Source organism: Eutrigla gurnardus (assembly GCF_963514095.1).
Source record: "Eutrigla gurnardus genome assembly, chromosome: 4".
Classification (NCBI taxonomy): Eukaryota; Metazoa; Chordata; class Actinopteri; order Perciformes; family Triglidae; genus Eutrigla; species Eutrigla gurnardus.
Genome location: NC_139918.1, coordinates 2,066,063 through 2,084,355, shown reverse-complemented (window position 1 = coordinate 2,084,355; position 18,293 = coordinate 2,066,063). Strand labels below are relative to the sequence as shown.

The 18,293-nt window shown below is 47.6% G+C and overlaps 2 protein-coding genes across 3 annotated transcripts in view; both read left to right on the top strand.

The window, feature by feature from the left end:
• Positions 1-18,293, top strand: part of LOC311012784 (ADAMTS-like protein 2) — a 233,954-nt gene that overhangs the window by 107,583 nt on the left and 108,078 nt on the right. The window lies entirely within an intron of this gene.
• Positions 17,566-18,293, top strand: part of agla (amylo-alpha-1, 6-glucosidase, 4-alpha-glucanotransferase a) — a 73,335-nt gene continuing 72,607 nt past the window's right edge. For both annotated transcript variants that reach the window (XM_084008425.1, XM_084008426.1), the window contains exon 1: positions 17,566-17,675. The gene's annotated coding sequence lies outside the window, so the exon portion shown is untranslated. The remainder of the gene's footprint in view (positions 17,676-18,293) is intronic.

The window sequence follows — 18,293 nt, the reverse complement described above, 5'->3', positions numbered from 1 at the left end:
GTGTTAATATGAAAAAAAACTATCACTCATTAAAAGCGTCAAAAACATTGCTGGAGTTCATCATGATAACGCAGATCTAACGTATGATATGGAGTGTAATTAAATGTGTGCGAGTCATCAAAAATATATAGTTCTTCTCACGTTTACTGCTGATTCCCTTCCAGTCTCCAGAATGTGCGTACCGGTACGCATGCCTCAGAGTTTGCTTACGGGTACGCACACTTTCCCGTCAAGTTTGGTTTTTATAGATCACAACGTTTGCGTGGAAAGTGGCGTACGCACGTTTCCAGCCCCGTTTTGTGCGTACGCAAGTTTTATAAATGAGGGCCCAGAAGTGTACAATTTTCATTAATTCCCTCCTGACTAATGGAAGTGAACTCAAGACTGGCGGAATTACTTCGATAAACTTAGCTACAGCTCTATCCAATAGACACAGAGAGTAGTAGCTTTTTCTTAGAGGAGTGTCACGACTGAACAGGACGTGAACCCAAATGCACGACTCCAAGATAAAGTACAAATGAACAATATTTTAATAACAAAGTAGCAAAGGAAACTCACGGAGAGGAAAAATCGGTAGAACAAAAAATCACTCTTTCGAGGAAAACGACGATGATACATGACAAAGGCAAAGACAAAGTATCAAAATGTTAAGCTAGACTATGGCAAAAAAGTAACAGAATTCCAAACCTGACTTGGCTTGATCTTGACCTGGCTAACATGGCTGGCGTGGTTCCCTGGCATGGAGACAAGACGAACTGGGGCCTGTACTAGGAAGCAGGATTTGTGCTTAGCGAGGTAACTAAAGCGTTAACTCTGGGTTTTCCGTCCTACGACGCTGGTTCACTTCTTACTGGGGTAGATCGCCATGGTAACTTACGCTGTCGAGCTAACCTGCTCCGGAGCAGGTTATGTTCCTGATAAGAGATCAACGTGGAGAAACACACCGCCGACTGACCAATCAGCTGTCCTGGTGCGTGGATATAAAAAAAAAAAAAGGCTGGTGGATCATGAGAGGGTCTCGTAGGAGAACTATAGAGTGTACAGAGACCGGCAAAACCCTTTTTCTGTCCCAGACGATGTTTTATATGAGAGATACAGATTCTCATCGGAGGGAAAGACTTTTCTGTGTCAGCGTACAGCCTACTGACCACTTTGAATTATGTTTTTATATTTATTTGATTTGCTCCCAAGTCCGTTTTACACCGCCGGGATTGCAGCTGGAATAATGAGGCTGATATTGTCATAAACCACGTTATAAGAATACATCCAATTCATTATTTTAAAGTCATGTGTTTGGCCTTTTATTGCGGAAGGACATCGTAAGAGTTAAAGGGACGAGAGAGAGCGACAACATGATTTAAAAGATGGCCACAGGGCAGATCCGAACCCGGGACCGCTGCAAGGAGCCTCGTTACATGGGGCGGTAACTCTACCACTAAGCTATCAGCGAAGTTACTGCTGTCATTCTATCAGTCAGATCTACTAGTGCCCTTATGATGGGGTAGTCATATTATACTACTACTAATAATATTAATACGACTTACACATTCACACAGTCGGCGAGTTTTTGCCAGCTGTCCTTCCTGCATTTGGCAGATGAAACTGTTGCCTTTTGCCTGTATTATATGTTTAACTTCTTCGTATTTCTGTAAGATTATGGTTCGCTCCTCGTACATGAAATACGCCGCTCCGCTGCCGTAGACTGATCCATGTATGTGATTGGTCAAATGCTGCAAACGCCGCCTCTTTCATGTGCACGCGCTCATAGCTGGACAGGTAAACCCTGGGTTGAGTTAACGAGTTGATAACCAGCTTCGTGTGACCGCTTATCTCCGATTGCCTTTGTTAGGGTTACTTAAGCTGGATCTCTGAAAGATACCCTGGATATGTTGAACTCGCTTCGTAGTACAGGCCCCTGGCAAAGGACAAAGGGAAACGCAGACTATATATACACACAAGGTAAGGAAACAATCAGGGTGGGGCAGACAATCAGACCCAATCACACAGGGGAAGGAGCAAGTTACCTGGAACGAGAGGAGAGTTAGATTTCAAAATAAAACACAAAGTCACGAGACAAAACTAAACATAACGTAGTGTTTCTTCTTGGAAATGACGAGGAGCAACGTCCAGTAGTAACAATTTAAAAGTTATCAAGTAATGGTCAGATAAACAAGAATTTTGAGGAAAGATTATTAAGTTTTCGATTTCAACGCCATAAAATAAGACGAGGTCGAGAGTGTGGCTATGACAGTGAGTTGGTTTCTGTACACTCTGAGTGAAGCCAATAGAATCTATTAATGAAGTAAATGCTACACTGAGGCTGTCAATTACAACGTCCACATGGACATTAAAATCCCCCACAATAATAAGAATTCAGAATATGGACCAGGAGAACGATACACAATAACAAATAGAACTGGTTGCATGTTTTACAATTTGGGTGTGAAAGGCTCGTTTTTATCTCCCTATCTCTCTTCTCCCTCCACCAACCTGTCTCCCTGCCACGCTTCTCCCTCCACCAACCTGTCTCCCTGTCTCTCTTCTCCCTCCACCAACCTGTCTCCCTGTCTCTCTTCTCCCTCCACCAACCTGTCTCCCTGTCTCTCTTCTCCCTCCACCAACCTGTCTCCCTGCCACGCTTCTCTCTCCACCAACCTGTCTCCCTGCCACTCTTCTGCCACCACCAACCTGTCTCCCTGCCACGCTTCTCCCTCCACCAACCTGTCTCCCTGTCTCTCTTCTCCCTCCACCAACCTGTCTCCCTGTCTCTCTTCTCCCTCCACCAACCTGTCTCCCTGTCTCTCTTCTCCCTCCACCAACCTGTCTCCCTGCCACGCTTCTCTCTCCACCAACCTGTCTCCCTGCCACTCTTCTGCCACCACCAACCTGTCTCCCTGCCACGCTTCTCCCTCCACCAACCTGTCTCCCTGCCACTCTTCTCCCTCCACCAACCTGTCTCCCTGCCACTCTTCTCCCACCACCAACCTGTCTCCCTGTCTCTCTTCTCCCACCACCAACCTGTCTCCCTGCCACGCTTCTCCCTCCACCAACCTGTCTCCCTGCCACGCTTCTCTCTCCACCAACCTGTCTCCCTGCCACTCTTCTGCCACCACCAACCTGTCTCCCTGCCACGCTTCTCCCTCCACCAACCTGTCTCCCTGCCACGCTTCTCCCTCCACCAACCTGTCTCCCTGCCACTCTTCTCCCTCCACCAACCTGTCTCCCTGCCACTCTTCTCCCTCCACCAACCTGTCTCCCTGCCACTCTTCTGCCACCACCAACCTGTCTCCCTGCCACGCTTCTCCCTCCACCAACCTGTCTCCATGCCACTCTTCTCCTTCTACCAACCTGTCTCCCTGCCTCTCTTCTCCCACCACCAACCTGTCTCCCTGCCACGCTTCTCCCTCCACCAACCTGTCTCCCTGCCACTCTTCTCCCTCCACCAACCTGTCTCCCTGCCACTCTTCTCCCTCCACCAACCTGTCTCCCTGCCACTCTTCTGCCACCACCAACCTGTCTCCCTGCCACGCTTCTCCCTCCACCAACCTGTCTCCCTGCCACGCTTCTCCCTCCACCAACCTGTCTCCCTGCCACGCTTCTCTCTCCACCAACCTGTCTCCCTGCCACTCTTCTGCCTCCACCAACCTGTCTCCCTGCCACGCTTCTCCCTCCACCAACCTGTCTCCCTGCCACGCTTCTCCCTCCACCAACCTGTCTCCCTGCCACTCTTCTGCCACCACCAACCTGTCTCCCTGCCACGCTTCTCCCTCCACCAACCTGTCTCCCTGCCACGCTTCTCCCTCCACCAACCTGTCTCCCTGCCACTCTTCTCCCTCCACCAACCTGTCTCCCTGCCACTCTTCTCCCTCCACCAACCTGTCTCCCTGCCACGCTTCTCTCTCCACCAACCTGTCTCCCTGCCACTCTTCTGCCACCACCAACCTGTCTCCCTGCCACGCTTCTCCCTCCACCAACCTGTCTCCCTGCCACGCTTCTCCCTCCACCAACCTGTCTCCCTGCCTCTCTTCTCCCTCCACCAACCTGTCTCCCTGCCACGCTTCTCTCTCCACCAACCTGTCTCCCTGGCACTTTTCTGCCACCACCAACCTGTCTCCCTGCCACGCTTCTCCCTCCACCAACCTGTCTCCCTGCCACTCTTCTCCCTCCACCAACCTGTCTCCCTGCCACTCTTCTCCCACCACCAACCTGTCTCCCTGTCTCTCTTCTCCCACCACCAACCTGTCTCCCTGCCACGCTTCTCCCTCCACCAACCTGTCTCCCTGCCACGCTTCTCTCTCCACCAACCTGTCTCCCTGCCACTCTTCTGCCACCACCAACCTGTCTCCCTGCCACGCTTCTCCCTCCACCAACCTGTCTCCCTGCCACGCTTCTCCCTCCACCAACCTGTCTCCCTGCCACTCTTCTCCCTCCACCAACCTGTCTCCCTGCCACTCTTCTGCCACCACCAACCTGTCTCCCTGCCACGCTTCTCCCTCCACCAACCTGTCTCCCTGCCACGCTTCTCCCTCCACCAACCTGTCTCCCTGCCACTCTTCTCCCTCCACCAACCTGTCTCCCTGCCACTCTTCTCCCTCCACCAACCTGTCTCCCTGCCACGCTTCTCTCTCCACCAACCTGTCTCCCTGCCACTCTTCTGCCACCACCAACCTGTCTCCCTGCCACGCTTCTCCCTCCACCAACCTGTCTCCCTGCCACGCTTCTCCCTCCACCAACCTGTCTCCCTGCCACTCTTCTCCCTCCACCAACCTGTCTCCCTGCCACTCTTCTCCCTCCACCAACCTGTCTCCCTGCCACTCTTCTCCCTCCACCAACCTGTCTCCCTGCCACGCTTCTCCCTCCACCAACCTGTCTCCCTGCCACTCTTCTCCCTCCACCAACCTGTCTCCCTGCCACTCTTCTCCCTCCACCAACCTGTCTCCCTGTCACTCTTCTCCCTCCACCAACCTGTCTCCCTGCCACGCTTCTCCCTCCACCAACCTGTCTCCCTGCCACTCTTCTCCCTCCACCAACCTGTCTCCCTGCCAACGCTTCTCCCTCCACCAACCTGTCTCCCTGCCACTCTTCTCCCTCCACCAACCTGTCTCCCTGCCACTCTTCTCCATCCACCAACCTGTCTCCCTGCCACTCTTCTCCCTCCACCAACCTGTCTTTCTCTATATCTCCATGTGTTCACTACCAAGTCTGAAACCAGACACCTGCTGAGGTTTTCAGCTGAAGTTACAACCATCAGTGTTGAAAGCCAGCAGGCTGAAATCCTCCTGTGTTGGATGTGAGGTTTACAGTTTAGACAGCGGTGTGTTAACATTTGAACAAAGTGCTGTAAATCCACAGTGTTGTGCAGGTTGTGGTTAAAGTCAGCAGAGAAGTGGAGAGTTTATAGAACTGTGTTCCAACAATGAAAGAGGAGCTAGAGTTTGGTCCACATGAACTGCTGCTCTGCAGACTGTAGTTAGAGTTTTACACACATGACTTCAGTTGTGTCTGCTGTCGTTTAGCAATTGAAAAAAACTGTAATAGACCGGATTGGGACACTGCTATAGTACTCCCCCTGGTGGCCATAATTGAACTCCACTTCTGTTGGCAGCAGTGGCTGTGAATGCATCATAATGTTGCTATATATTTTGAGCCATATATCTGCTGTGTTGGTTGTTACTCTAGTCTACATACTAAGCACTTGTGTCTGACAGCTAATATCACTTATTATTTGAAGTTTTTTTTTTGTCATTCCAAACTGATTGTTGCTTGTAACAGCATGCATTCACTCATCACTCCATAGTACGACATACTCCCGAATGGGTGTCAAACAGGCGGAGATGGTGAAGTCCAGGTTGTTTCGTTCCACTCTGGATGAGGTGCGTGGTCGACACTGTTTTCAGGAGCGCAGGGGTTCTATCAAACCCCAGACAAGAAAGGTCAGACGATCATCCTCAACCCCAAACTGGAAAACATCCTCAGCGTTGCCCAGGACACCTTCCTCACACAGGTGGCCAATGCGTCAGCAGAGGAGTATGATGTATTTAGGAGACTTATGGCATGGAATGGCAGGAGGAAGAGTTGCAGCAGGGCACTGTTGAAGCTGACAGTGATGATGAGGAAGAGGAGGATGAGGAGACTGGAGGGAGAGGTGGATACAGGAAGAGGAGAAGGAAATGACAAAGCATTGCGAAAGAGATTTATTTAAAGAAGAAATTACGTGATAGAGAAAATGCCATCTGATTGTGATAAATGAACCAATAAAATGTGTCCTTTATGTGTCTTTGTCTAAAGTTTGTCAAAGTGCTTTGTGGCAGTTAATGTAACCTTGTTCTCTTTTGTACCCACGATAGTAACCGATTGGAGTGAGTGAAGTTGATTTGTGTGTGTCAGTGGCTGCAACAGGACAAAAGATGTAGTGAGTCAAGGCTGATAGATGAGGGCTGAAATTCACCTCAATTCAAGTGTGAACATGGTAAACATTTTCTCCCATATTTCTTTGCACAAAAAAGTTTGGGACATTCCTTAAATGACCCCCAGAAGTTTAAGAAGAAATTTGTAATCTAATACATCTAGTTTGTTTTCAAATGACTTAAAACTAAAGCGATTTGGGGTAGAAAAGGCTGATAAAGTAAGAGTATGAGGAACAGTCAAGAGGATAAAAGCGCCACCCTGTTACTATGTGACTGCCAAGAGGTTTTGTTGTTCTGGACGTCAGGTAAAAAAAGTTACCTTTGGTCAAAAGATGAATTGTCAATAGGTGTGTCTGCACAAAGTTTGAAAAGGACCTAGCTATGTTCCATTTTTTCCTCAGGAGACACGCTAAACACCCTGGCGGCAGACACTGGCTGCTTTGTGAGCTGATCACGCTCGTCACTGTCACTTCCTCAGCATCACCCTCACGGTGGCTGACACCTACGCCACCGTCCGCTGGCCCCTCCACTACCACGACATCCTTCCAACGGCCCGCACCCACCGCATACTGGCGGGGTGTGGTTGCTGGCAGCCTGTCACCTGGTGATCATGATGGAGGTGGAAAGGGGAAAAGTGGCTGTTTGTAAGAAGCCCTGGAGCCACGAAGAGCTTGTTACTTCACAGAAGTAAAAATTGAGAAGGCACATTGTTTATTTCATTAATGACATGTTTAGCTCACAATAGTGCCATTACCACCTCTGATAGTTTATACTCGCAGTAACTCAGGCAGGCTTTTCACCCCAGCTGCTTAGTCACCCGCAGAGGCTCTGACCAGTATGACTGCAACTTATTTTGGCGGAGGAGGTGTTTGACCCTGACCCAATCCCCTGCAGAAAGTGAGGGGATCTGCACTCTGTGCGTGGCATCAAATCTCTCTTTCATCCGAGCCTGCGAACCTTTCACCTGAGCTTTGGCTTTCTGGAGCCCTGGGCTCAACAGAGATTGGAAATCTCCTTAAAGATAGAGATGTTGCCTGGGCCAGGGCAAGGAAATCCGAAACCTCAGTGGATTGGCTCCTCTTTCGCCAGCTTCTAAATAAATGTACCACCCTAATTAAGAGGGCCAAATCAGATTATTTCATCTCTGAAACCACAAAAAACCTTAATGACCCAAAGAAATTTTGGAAAGTCATAAAATCTTCTTCTGGCCATGCGTTACCAAGTGATGTGCCATCCCACTTAGTCAAAGAGTCTTGCATCCTGACTGACAAATCAGACATGCTAAATTATTTTAATGAACATTTTATTTCAGCTGGCTTTTTATTTGACTCCTTGCACCCTGATTTGGTAAAATCAGACAAAAATCAGGATATTGTGTCAAAGGCATCTGAGGTTGACAGTCCGCTTACTGTTCATCCTTTTCAACTTATGTCTGTCAGGACGAGGAGGGAGGACCCAGACGCAGGAGGCCGGGCATGAGGGCGACCCAGCAGACGGGCCGCTCAGGAGGCCGGGCATGAGGGCGACCTAGCGGGCGGGACCGCTCAGGAGGCCGCTCAGGAGGCCGGGCATGAGGGCGACCTAGCGGGCGGGACCGCTCAGGAGGCCGGGCATGAGGGCGACCTACCGGGCGGGACCGCTCAGGAGGCCGGGCATGAGGGCGACCTAGCGGGCGGGACCGCTCAGGAGGCCGGGCATGAGGGCGACCTAGCCGACGGGGCCGCTCGGGAAGGCGACGTGGAGCAGGCGTAGGACGGCCCCCCGTCGGAACAGGAACGGGTGATGAGCGGACCTCCCGAAGGCTGCGCGGAGCAGGCGTAGGACGGCCCCCCGTCGGAACAGGAACGGGTGATGAGCGGACCTCCCGAAGGCTGCGCGGAGCAGGCGTAGGACGGCCCCCCGTCGGAACAGGAATGGGTGACGAGCGGACCTCCCGAATGCTGTGTGGAGCAGGCGTCAGACGGACCCCTGTCTGGGCTGGTGCTGGACGATCCTCCGCCGGGACCGGTGACGGACGGGCCGCCGACTGAAGACCAATGGCAGGTGTCGACCGGGCCGCCGACTGAAGACCAACTGGAGAGTGTCGACCGGGCCGCCGACTGAAGACCACTGGAGAGTGTCGACCGGGCCGCCGACTGAAGACCACTGGAGAGTGTCGACCGGGCCGCCGACTGAAGACCACTGGCAGGTGCCGACCGGGCCGCCGACTGAAGGCCACTGGCAGGTGTCGACCGGGCCGCCGACTGAAGGCCACTGGCAGGTGTCGACCGGGCCGCCGACTGAAGGCCACTGGCCGAGACATGGGCTAGTGGCGCAGCTATGACTGAGGCGTGGGCTGGTTGCTTGGCTGTGACCGAGGCGTGGGCTGGTAGCTTGGCTGTGGCTAAGGCCTGGGCTGGTAGCTTGGATGTGGCTAAGGCCTGGGCTGGTAGCTTGGATGTGGCTAAGGCCTGGGCTGGTAGCTTGGCTGGAACTGTGGCATGGGCTGGTAGCTTGGCTGGAACTGTGGCATGGGCTGGTAGCTTGGCTGGAACTGTGGCATGGGCTGGTAGCTTGGCTGGAACTGTGGCATGGGCTGGTAGCTTGGCTGTGGCTGAGGCCTGGGCTGGTAGCTTGGCTGTAGCTGAGGCCTGGGCTGGATGCTTGGCTGTAGCTGAGGCCTGGGCTGGATGCTTGGCTGGAACTGTGGCCTGGGCTGGTAGCTTGGCTGGAACTGTGGCATGGGCTGGTAGCTTGGCTGTGGCTGAGGCCTGGGCTGGTAGCTTGGCTGTAGCTGAGGCCTGGGCTGGTAGCTTGGCTGTGGCTGGAACTGTGGCATGGGCTGGTAGCTTTGCTGGGGCTGGAACTGTGGCATGGGCTGGTAGCTTGGCTGGAACTGTGGCATGGGCTGGTAGCTTGGCTGGAACTGTGGCATGGGCTGGTAGCTTGGCTGGAACTGTGGCATGGGCTGGTAGCTTGGCTGGAACTGTGGCATGGGCTGGTAGCTTGGCTGGAACTGTGGCATGGGCTGGTAGCTTGGCTGGAACTGAGGCCTGGGCTGGTAGCTTGGCTGTAGCTGAGGCCTGGGCTGGATGCTTGGCGGTAGCTGAGGCCTGGGCTGGATGCTTGGCTGTAGCTGAGGCCTGGGCTAGTAGCATGGCTGGAGCTGAGGCCTGGGCTAGTAGCATGGCTGGAGCTGAGGCCTGGGCTAGTAGCATGGCTGGAGCTGAGGCCTGGGCTAGTAGCATGGCTGGAGCTGAGGCCTGGGCTAGTAGCATGGCTGGAGCTGAGGCCTGGGCTGGTTGCTTGGCTGTAGCTGAGGCCTGGGCTGGTGGCATGGCTGTGGAGGATGGCCGGGGTTCAGGGGCGGAAACCAGGTGTGTAACCCAGTCAGGCAGAGAGCCCCTGAGCCACCGCCTGGAGGAAACCAGCTCCCCAGCCTCCTTCCGGACAGTCCTCCTCTCCTCCTTGGTGTCTGCAAAGTCGTAGCAGGCTTGGAGGTACTGGAGGCTGTCCACAACCTCATTGAGTTCCATCAGGAAGATGGCTGGGTCCATGTTTTTAAGCTGCTCGTCTGCTGGGTCCTTACTGGCCAGTTCGTTCTGTCAGGACGAGGAGGGAGGACCCAGACGCAGGACAAGCAGTTTTAAAAGGCTTTATTCAAAAGTACAAAACAAAAGACCGAGGTGGAAAAAACTAACTCTAAAAAATAAACTGACACTACAAACAAAAAAATCACTCACTGGGAGGAAAACAAGACTTCAAACATAAACTGCAACAAAAACAACTTAACTTAGATTCCGAGGTGACGGGGAACATGACATGACGTGACGGGCAACATGACATGACGTGACGGGGAACATGACATGACGTGACGGGGAACATGACGTGACAAGAGACATAGGACGAACTGGCAGAAGACAAGGGGAGACGCAGACTTAAATACACAGAGGGATAATGGGCAACAGGTGACAACAATCAGGGAATCAGGGGAGATGCCAGACTGGTGACACAAGAGGAAGGGCAAGTGACCTGAAACGAGAGGAGAGTTATTTTCAAAATAAAACAGGAAATGACAAGACAAAAACCCAAGACAAGACATTACCTCACCAGCGTGACAATGCCAGTATCAACCACTGAGGTGCAGAGAGCATTACAGAAATTGGACTCCAGGAAATCAGCAGGTCCTGATAAACTTGTTTAGCCATTCTTCCTGAAGTTGGCTGCTGACTTTATTGCTGAGCCTCTTTCATATATTTTTAACTTGAGTCTGATCAGCAATGAAATCCCAAAGGTCTGGAAATCAGCATTTGTTCTTCCTCTGGGGTGAACCCTCACATGTAAATAATTATAGACAGTACTCGAGTTGTAAAAAAAAATCAGGGGGGATGGTGGATTTTAATGTTTAGGCACAGATAATTTGTGCTGATGACGCTGCATATGGTGGGAGAGCAACGGTGTACCCTTTTGATTATTGTTTAAGCAAATAGATAATGATTATATTCTATTACTCTAAAACAACATGCATGCTATGGATATATGATGCTTGGTCTCCAGGCTGGCATGGGTACCACTGCTCCTACATAGTTAGGGTAAATGCAGAGGACACATTTTCCCGCAGGGTGCAAGTGCAACTTCATACTCATGATATAAATCTATTGGGAATACATCTATTAAATGTTGAAACAAAACCTTACAAAACATTGTAAATGAACATGAATCCTCTCAAGTGTAGTTCATTTTAATTCAAGTACAAGAACAAATGGATAAAACAAATGTACCATTTACAAAATCTGAAAATAATACATATAATACAAATACATAGCACCACCTGACATTTCTTAAACTTGAGGTGGCCAAACAAAAGACAAAAAAGGGTAAACAAAATGAATAACTGACCAGTTAGGGTTACATTTCTCCCTCTTCGAAAAAGAAAAGTGTCTATTCAGAATGATCAAACCTGTTCCTCCTCCAGCTTTATGCTCCTCTTCTCTCCGTCCTGCTTTCTCACTATGGTTATCCTCTATATAAAGAAAACAATGACATTATGATTTTGTTAGAATGAACAGACAGTCAAGTGCTGTCAAGTTATGTTTTTTTGGTTAAAATAAGAGGGCAGTCACCTCGCCCCATATTCAATTAGAGAAATGTTAACTAATCCAGTAAGATATTCCAGGTGAAACCTTGTAACTTTTCCTTTTCTATTTTGTGGCTATGTATGTGAGTTTATTTCACCAAAATCTTGTAATGTTCAGCCATTTCATGGTAAGTGCGCCCTCTATTGGATGGTGGTGGCTATGGGCTGCATTTTCACGTTCCTAGCTGTCTGCATTCTACCTGAAGGCTTGATTATGCTTCCGCGTAGTGATCACGCAACGGCCACGCAACGGCCATGCAACAGCCACGCAGTTGCTTGGAGACCGTGATGGTTCTGCGTTGGGTTTACGTGTGGAAATGCAATTCAATGCGCTATGTTTTTTGTAAAGACTGACCGACCGACCGAGACTCTTGACGTATATCGTCGTTAGCCTCGTTATAGCCTATATAGGAACACAACGCAGTAATCAGCGAAGTGCAGACCGGCTACATAAAGTAAAACCTGACGTTAGCTAGCTAGATGCACGTAGCGTACATCGTTAACTGTATTGTGATCATCTCTGTCCAGAGAGTCCACCTTTGACACTATCATCTATTGTTGCTCAGCAGCTATTACACAAGCTTTTGAGTTTCTGCAGTCATCTTTCAATGTTGTCCAGTCTCGTTTGAGGGAACTAAGGTTGGTCATAAACACTGATAAAACAAAGCTCATGTTGTTTTCTCATTTAAGTGGAGAAACTACAAATGTCCCATTGATTTTAACTTCTCAAGGAAATGTAATTGAGCTTGTCAAAAGCTACAAGTACTTGGGATTTATTCTTGAGTGTGATCTATCTTTTAAATCACATATTGCAAATTTGGCCTCTAAACTTAAGGTGAAGTTGGGATTTTATTACAGGAATAAATCCTGTTTTTCTCTCAGAGCAAGGACACTTCTCGTTTCAGCAACCTTTCTTCACTGGACACCGTGTATCACTGTGCGTTGAGATTTTTGACTGGTTGTAGATGCTTAACTCATCATTGTGACCTGTACACTAACTCAGATTGGCCATCTTTGAAGGTGCGCAGGCATATACACTGGCTGAAGCTTATTTATAAAGCTCTTCTTGGTTTGGTGCCTTCTTACTTATGTTCATACCTTCAAAGGAACCAGAAGCCACTATGCCTTGCGTTCCTGTGATATCTATAAATTGTCTGTGCCTCGTGTCCGCACTGAGCTCGGGAAAAGAGCATTTAGTTTTGCTGCTCCCACCGCATGGAACTTTTTCCAAAATGAATCGAAAATGACGGATCTCATTTCGCTTGAAGCCTTTATTCGTAAATCAATTTGCACATTGTTCTCTTTTAACTTATTGTTTGTAAACTGTCACTTTATTATGTAATGCTGCTATGACGTGTGTTGCTGCCTTCTTGGCCAGGTCACCCTTGTGAAAGAGATCCTGATCTCAATGGGTTTTTATCTGGTTAAATAAAGGTTAAATAAAAATAAAATAAAAAGAGAGACGCCCCAGACGGCTCCTTTGATCCTCATATTTATGTGGATGCTATTGGGGTGCCTCGGGGAGTCCCTGACAGATTTAAAGCTAGAGATCAGATTGCAGCAGGCTTTGAATCAATGCTCATGTGGTGGTCAACCAGTACTCGAGTTGAGGGGGGATGCGGGGGGATGGCATCCCCCTTGGAATAAAGATGGTCAAAATCATCCCCCTTCTGAAACGGCCATCCCCCTTCCCATCCCCTGCGTAATTTTTTCAATGAATGTGGAAATATTACCACTATTACAATATTTACTTTTTGCGCGTATTGAGTATGCTAAAAATACCGTGGACGAGGTTTTTTTTTATTGCCGTTGTTGTGCCAGTGTAGGTATCCCCGACAGAAATTGTTTCCCCTGGCTGTGGGAGCGCGCATTCATTCAGGCGGAGCAACAGCGTTATGATTTTATTCTTTTGTACGTCGTAACGTTGTACTAGTACTGAACGGCAAAACGAAGGTAATCATTTCCTCATGTGATTTAACATATAACACGCTGTAATTCAAGTCCTGGTATGGAATTTGTCGAACTAAATATACGTCAATATCCAAAATCAAGACCACTGTGATTGTTTTCTGGCTTCAATTACGTCTATTTAAGCTACTTCACTCGAAATGTACTATAGTAGACAGATGAAGTCTGAGCATCAAATGATTTATTTTGTGTGTTCTTTAGATACTACTCTATAACCTCTGGGATTATGAGCAAGTTTCTTATCTTATACACAAAGTTATGGGGGGGAAACAGATTATTTCAGACGTTTACCTGTCTGCCAGAATTTGTATCCCCCCCTCAAAATAGACAGAGGAAGTAGCTCCCGCAGCCAGGGAAACAATTTCTGTCGGGGATACCTACACTGGCAGACAGAGGAAGTAGCTCCCGCAGCCAGGGAAACAATTTCTGTCGGGGATACCTACACTGGCACAACACCGGTGCTGGTGGTGAGTTCAGCATCATGGCCCAGCGACAAGGACAGCTTGATCTTCAGGACTTGAGATTTAAGAGGGCAAAAAGTAGCCCTGAAGGTAAGTCAGGAGTCAGGAATACTTTTGATATGTCACCAAAGGTGGACTCTCTGGACAGAAGCGATAACAACACAGTTAACGATGTACGTTACGTGCATCTAGCCAGCAGGGGTTGTAGCCGATTCCGTGGTCTGTCCAGGGACCATGGTCTCTGGCACGGCCAGTGGTCACAACCACTAGGGGCGCTAAAGACACTGGTCCCGACCAGCTCCTCAGTACTGAGGAGCTGGTCGGGATCATAACGAAATCATAACGGAATAGAAATAACTTTGTCCCCGAGGGGAAATTTGCCTTGGGCACAGTGCTATATTTGTTGCTTCACAGAAACAACACAAAAAACAATTATAAAAACATCTCAAAATATGGAACACAATACATTTTAACAGTTTAGTTGTTCAAGAGCTTGGTTGAAGTCAGGAAAAGTTATAACTTCAGTCAGTATGATTTCTATTGATAGTAAAAATATTTGTCAGACAAAATAATTATTTTTACATTGATTCAGCACAGTGTTGCCAACACAATGAGAAAAGGGAGAAGGTGTATTAAATGTACAACTACTCCAAAGACCACTCGGTAAGACAACAGGCAGAAGACAAGGACCACAAGACAGACCAGTGTCTTTAGCGCCCCTAGTGGTTGTGACCACTGGCCGTGCCAGAGACCAGCTGGTCCCGACCACACGGATCTTCATAATCAATAATAATAACAATATTAATCATAATAATTCTATTTTATAGACAAAAGATTATGATCTCTGACATTTATCCAGCTGACAGTGCTGCCAAAACGAGTGTAAAGGGGAGAAAATACTAAAGCTGCTTCACAGACCAGAGGTACCACAGGGCAGATCACTGAGGAGCTGGTCGGGACCAGTATCTTTAGCGCCCCTAGTGGTTGTGACCACTGGTCCGTGCCAGAGACCATGGTCCCTGGACAGACCACGGAATCGGCTACAACCCCTTCTCCATCTAGCAAGCTAACGTCAGGTTTGACTTTATGTAGCCGGTCTGCACTTCGCTGATTACTGCGTTGTGTTCCGGTGCACAGAAGACGCTGACGTTCTTTAGCACGGAGGCACTTTATTCTGGACAAATTCAATGAGAGCAAAAGTTCAGGATTCTGTCATCATTCAGAAGCAGCCTCGCTCAGTCAGGTAGAATGCAGACAGCTAGGAACGCGAAAATGCAGCCCATAGCCACCACCATCCAATAGAGGGCGCACTTACCATGAAATGGCTAAACATTACAAGATTTTGGTGAAATAAACTTACATACATAGCCACAAAATAGAAAAGGAAAAGTTACAAGGTTTCACCTGGAATATCTTACTGGATTAGTTAACATTTCTCTAATTGAATATGGGGCGAGGTGACTGCCCTCTTATTTTAACCAAAAAAACATAACTTGACAGCACTTGACTGTCTGTTCATTCTAACAAAATCATAATGTCATTGTTTTCTTTATATAGAGGATAACCATAGTGAGAAAGCAGGACCGAGAGAAGAGGAGCATAAAGCTGGAGGAGGAACAGGTTTGATCATTCTGAATAGACACTTTTCTTTTTCGAAGAGGGAGAAATGTAACCCTAACTGGTCAGTTATTCATTTTGTTTCCCCTTCTTTGTCTTTTGTTTGGCCACCTCAAGTTTAAGAAATGTCAGGTGGTGCTATGTATTTGTATTATATGTATTATTTTCAGATTTTGTAAATGGTACATTTGTTTTATCCATTTGTTCTTGTACTTGAATTAAAATGAACTACACTTGAGAGGATTCATGTTCATTTACAATGTTTTGTAAGGTTTTGTTTCAACATTTAATAGATGTATTCCCAATAGATTTATATCATGAGTATGAAGTTGCACTTGCACCCTGTGGGAAAATTTGTCCTCTGCATTTACCCTAACTATGTAGGAGCAGTGGTACCCATGCCAGCCCGGGGACCAAGCATCATATATCCATAGCATGCATGTTGTTTTAGAGTAATAGAATATAATCATTATCTATGTGCTTAAACAATAATCAAAAGGGTACACCGTTGCTCTCCCACCATATGCAGCGTCATCAACACAAATTATCTGTCCCTAAACGTTAAAATCCACCATCCCCCCTGATTTTTTTTTACAACTCGAGTACTGTGGTCAACCACAAATAAAAAAGTTGATTGGACTAACTATTTGTACTATAACCAACAGAGATTCATCAATCACACCAGAGTGCCGGATTACAGTGACGATGAGAGCGTGTTCGGGAGGTGGTCAGGGCTCATACAATCAGTTTTGATAACCATAATTATAATGACCACAATTATGACTACGTTGTGTTGTTGTTGTGTTCCATTCCTGAGAGACTTAGTTCAGAGGCTGATTGACGTTGCCATGAACAAGATGTTACTGAACACCAGAGTGCCGGATGATGAGGATAAAGGTGATGCAACATCATATCTATCAGATTACAGTGACGATGAAATAACCCCTGTGAAGTGTGCTTCCCGTGAGCAGAAAGTTCCAGGTGATCTGGAAGCTGAGGACATGTGCGGGGACTTGGAGGATTCCTATGATTAGTAGTTTAAATAAAAATAAAAACAAATTCCACAGCACAATGATGTATTTACAGAAAATCTCAAAAGGAAGATGTAAAAACTGATAAGCATTACGAGTGTAGCCTAAGAGAAGGATGTTATCTCCACTATATATATACCGGTATATATATATATATATATATATATATATATATATATATATATATATATATATATATATATACTGTATATATGTTAATCACATGACGGAAGGAAGTCTTTAATGTTTTATTGTTTTCCACGAGTCCAGGGTGAGATTTCCTAGGCAGGGTCAGGTTCAACTAACAGGATCGATGGGTTGACCAGCCTGCGTTGGACAGTTTTGTTTGATTTCTATTCTTCCTTCCTATTAAACTTTAAAGTACTAGAGGTTAGATTTAGTCCAAATAATACAATTAATTTCCTTATTTTATATTTTAATTTTATTTTATAAGAGACACAGATGACATTTTTCATACTTCAAAATCCAATTCATATTTTCTTTTTTATATACGCTTGTTTCCCCTTATTTTGAAGCAGGAAGTCATTGCACTTGGATCCTTCAGCTAACTGTGGACGTCCCACGCTAGCTGCGTTTACCATAAATATGAGTGTACGGTGGCACTAAGATTTTAGTGTCGGCTGAATTAACCAGAGTGTCGGCTGGCTTGGCCACAGTTGTCCAGAAAAGTAAGCTCTATTGTCGAACAAAAACACTCGACCAACTGCGTCAGTTAATAAAGAAGATATGTGACAGGGGTTGAAGGTTTGCTTTCAAACCCAAGTGGTTGTGCCTCAACTGAAAGTCCCATGAACAGTATTAAATCCACAAATAGGCTATTTCAAGACGACTGCATATGGTACAAAGCTGGCTGAAGCTATTGATTCCAGGATTAATATAGAGATTCATATTAACACCAAATGAGCAGTGCACAAGTACTCGAGTTATTACGGTAAACGCCCCTGGTCTGCGGACTACACCCCCTCAGTTCAGCCACTGTCCGTCCGAGAAACCCAGCTGTCACACTCACCAGTACTCCTGCTGCTGTGGCCGAGCGACTCAACACACCTGACGGGTCAGTGGGGATCATCGAGCATGTTTATGGATTGTCTTGTAATATTCTATTATTTGGTGTGTAGTTGTATCACCAGCTTGTGGCTTGCAGGTCCCATAACGACCCGCTACGTTAGCTAACGTTAGCTGACATAAGTTTAGCTCAGCTTTTTAACCTCAACTCTTGTATTCACGTTAAATAGCTACTGTTTGAATGGAATTCGGAGTCCGGAAACGGGGAAATAGATCGGGGTTCCTGCATCGCGGTGACGGATGATCCTCCACCGACATCTTGTTCTACGTCTATAAAGCTGTCTGTCGCTCTATATTGGTACGGAGCTGATGTGCCAGGCAGGCTGAACACAGGTCGGAAGACTTTTATAAATAGATGACGTGACATTAACTGCTGGATTCCTGACCTTCTTCTGAAACGACGGAGGTACCGCGCATGCGCCGAAGGTTCAATGACTCTGGATGCAGCAACCTGCTCCATACAGAACTAAACCCAAAGCTCTGCCAACATGGCTGTTCCTGTGCTGTTGTTCAAGCCTGGTCCTGTCCACCAGGGACTTCGAGGAAGTCCTTTACAAACACATTTGCAAACGTGTTTTCCTCCATGTGATTTGGCTTGAATGAAATG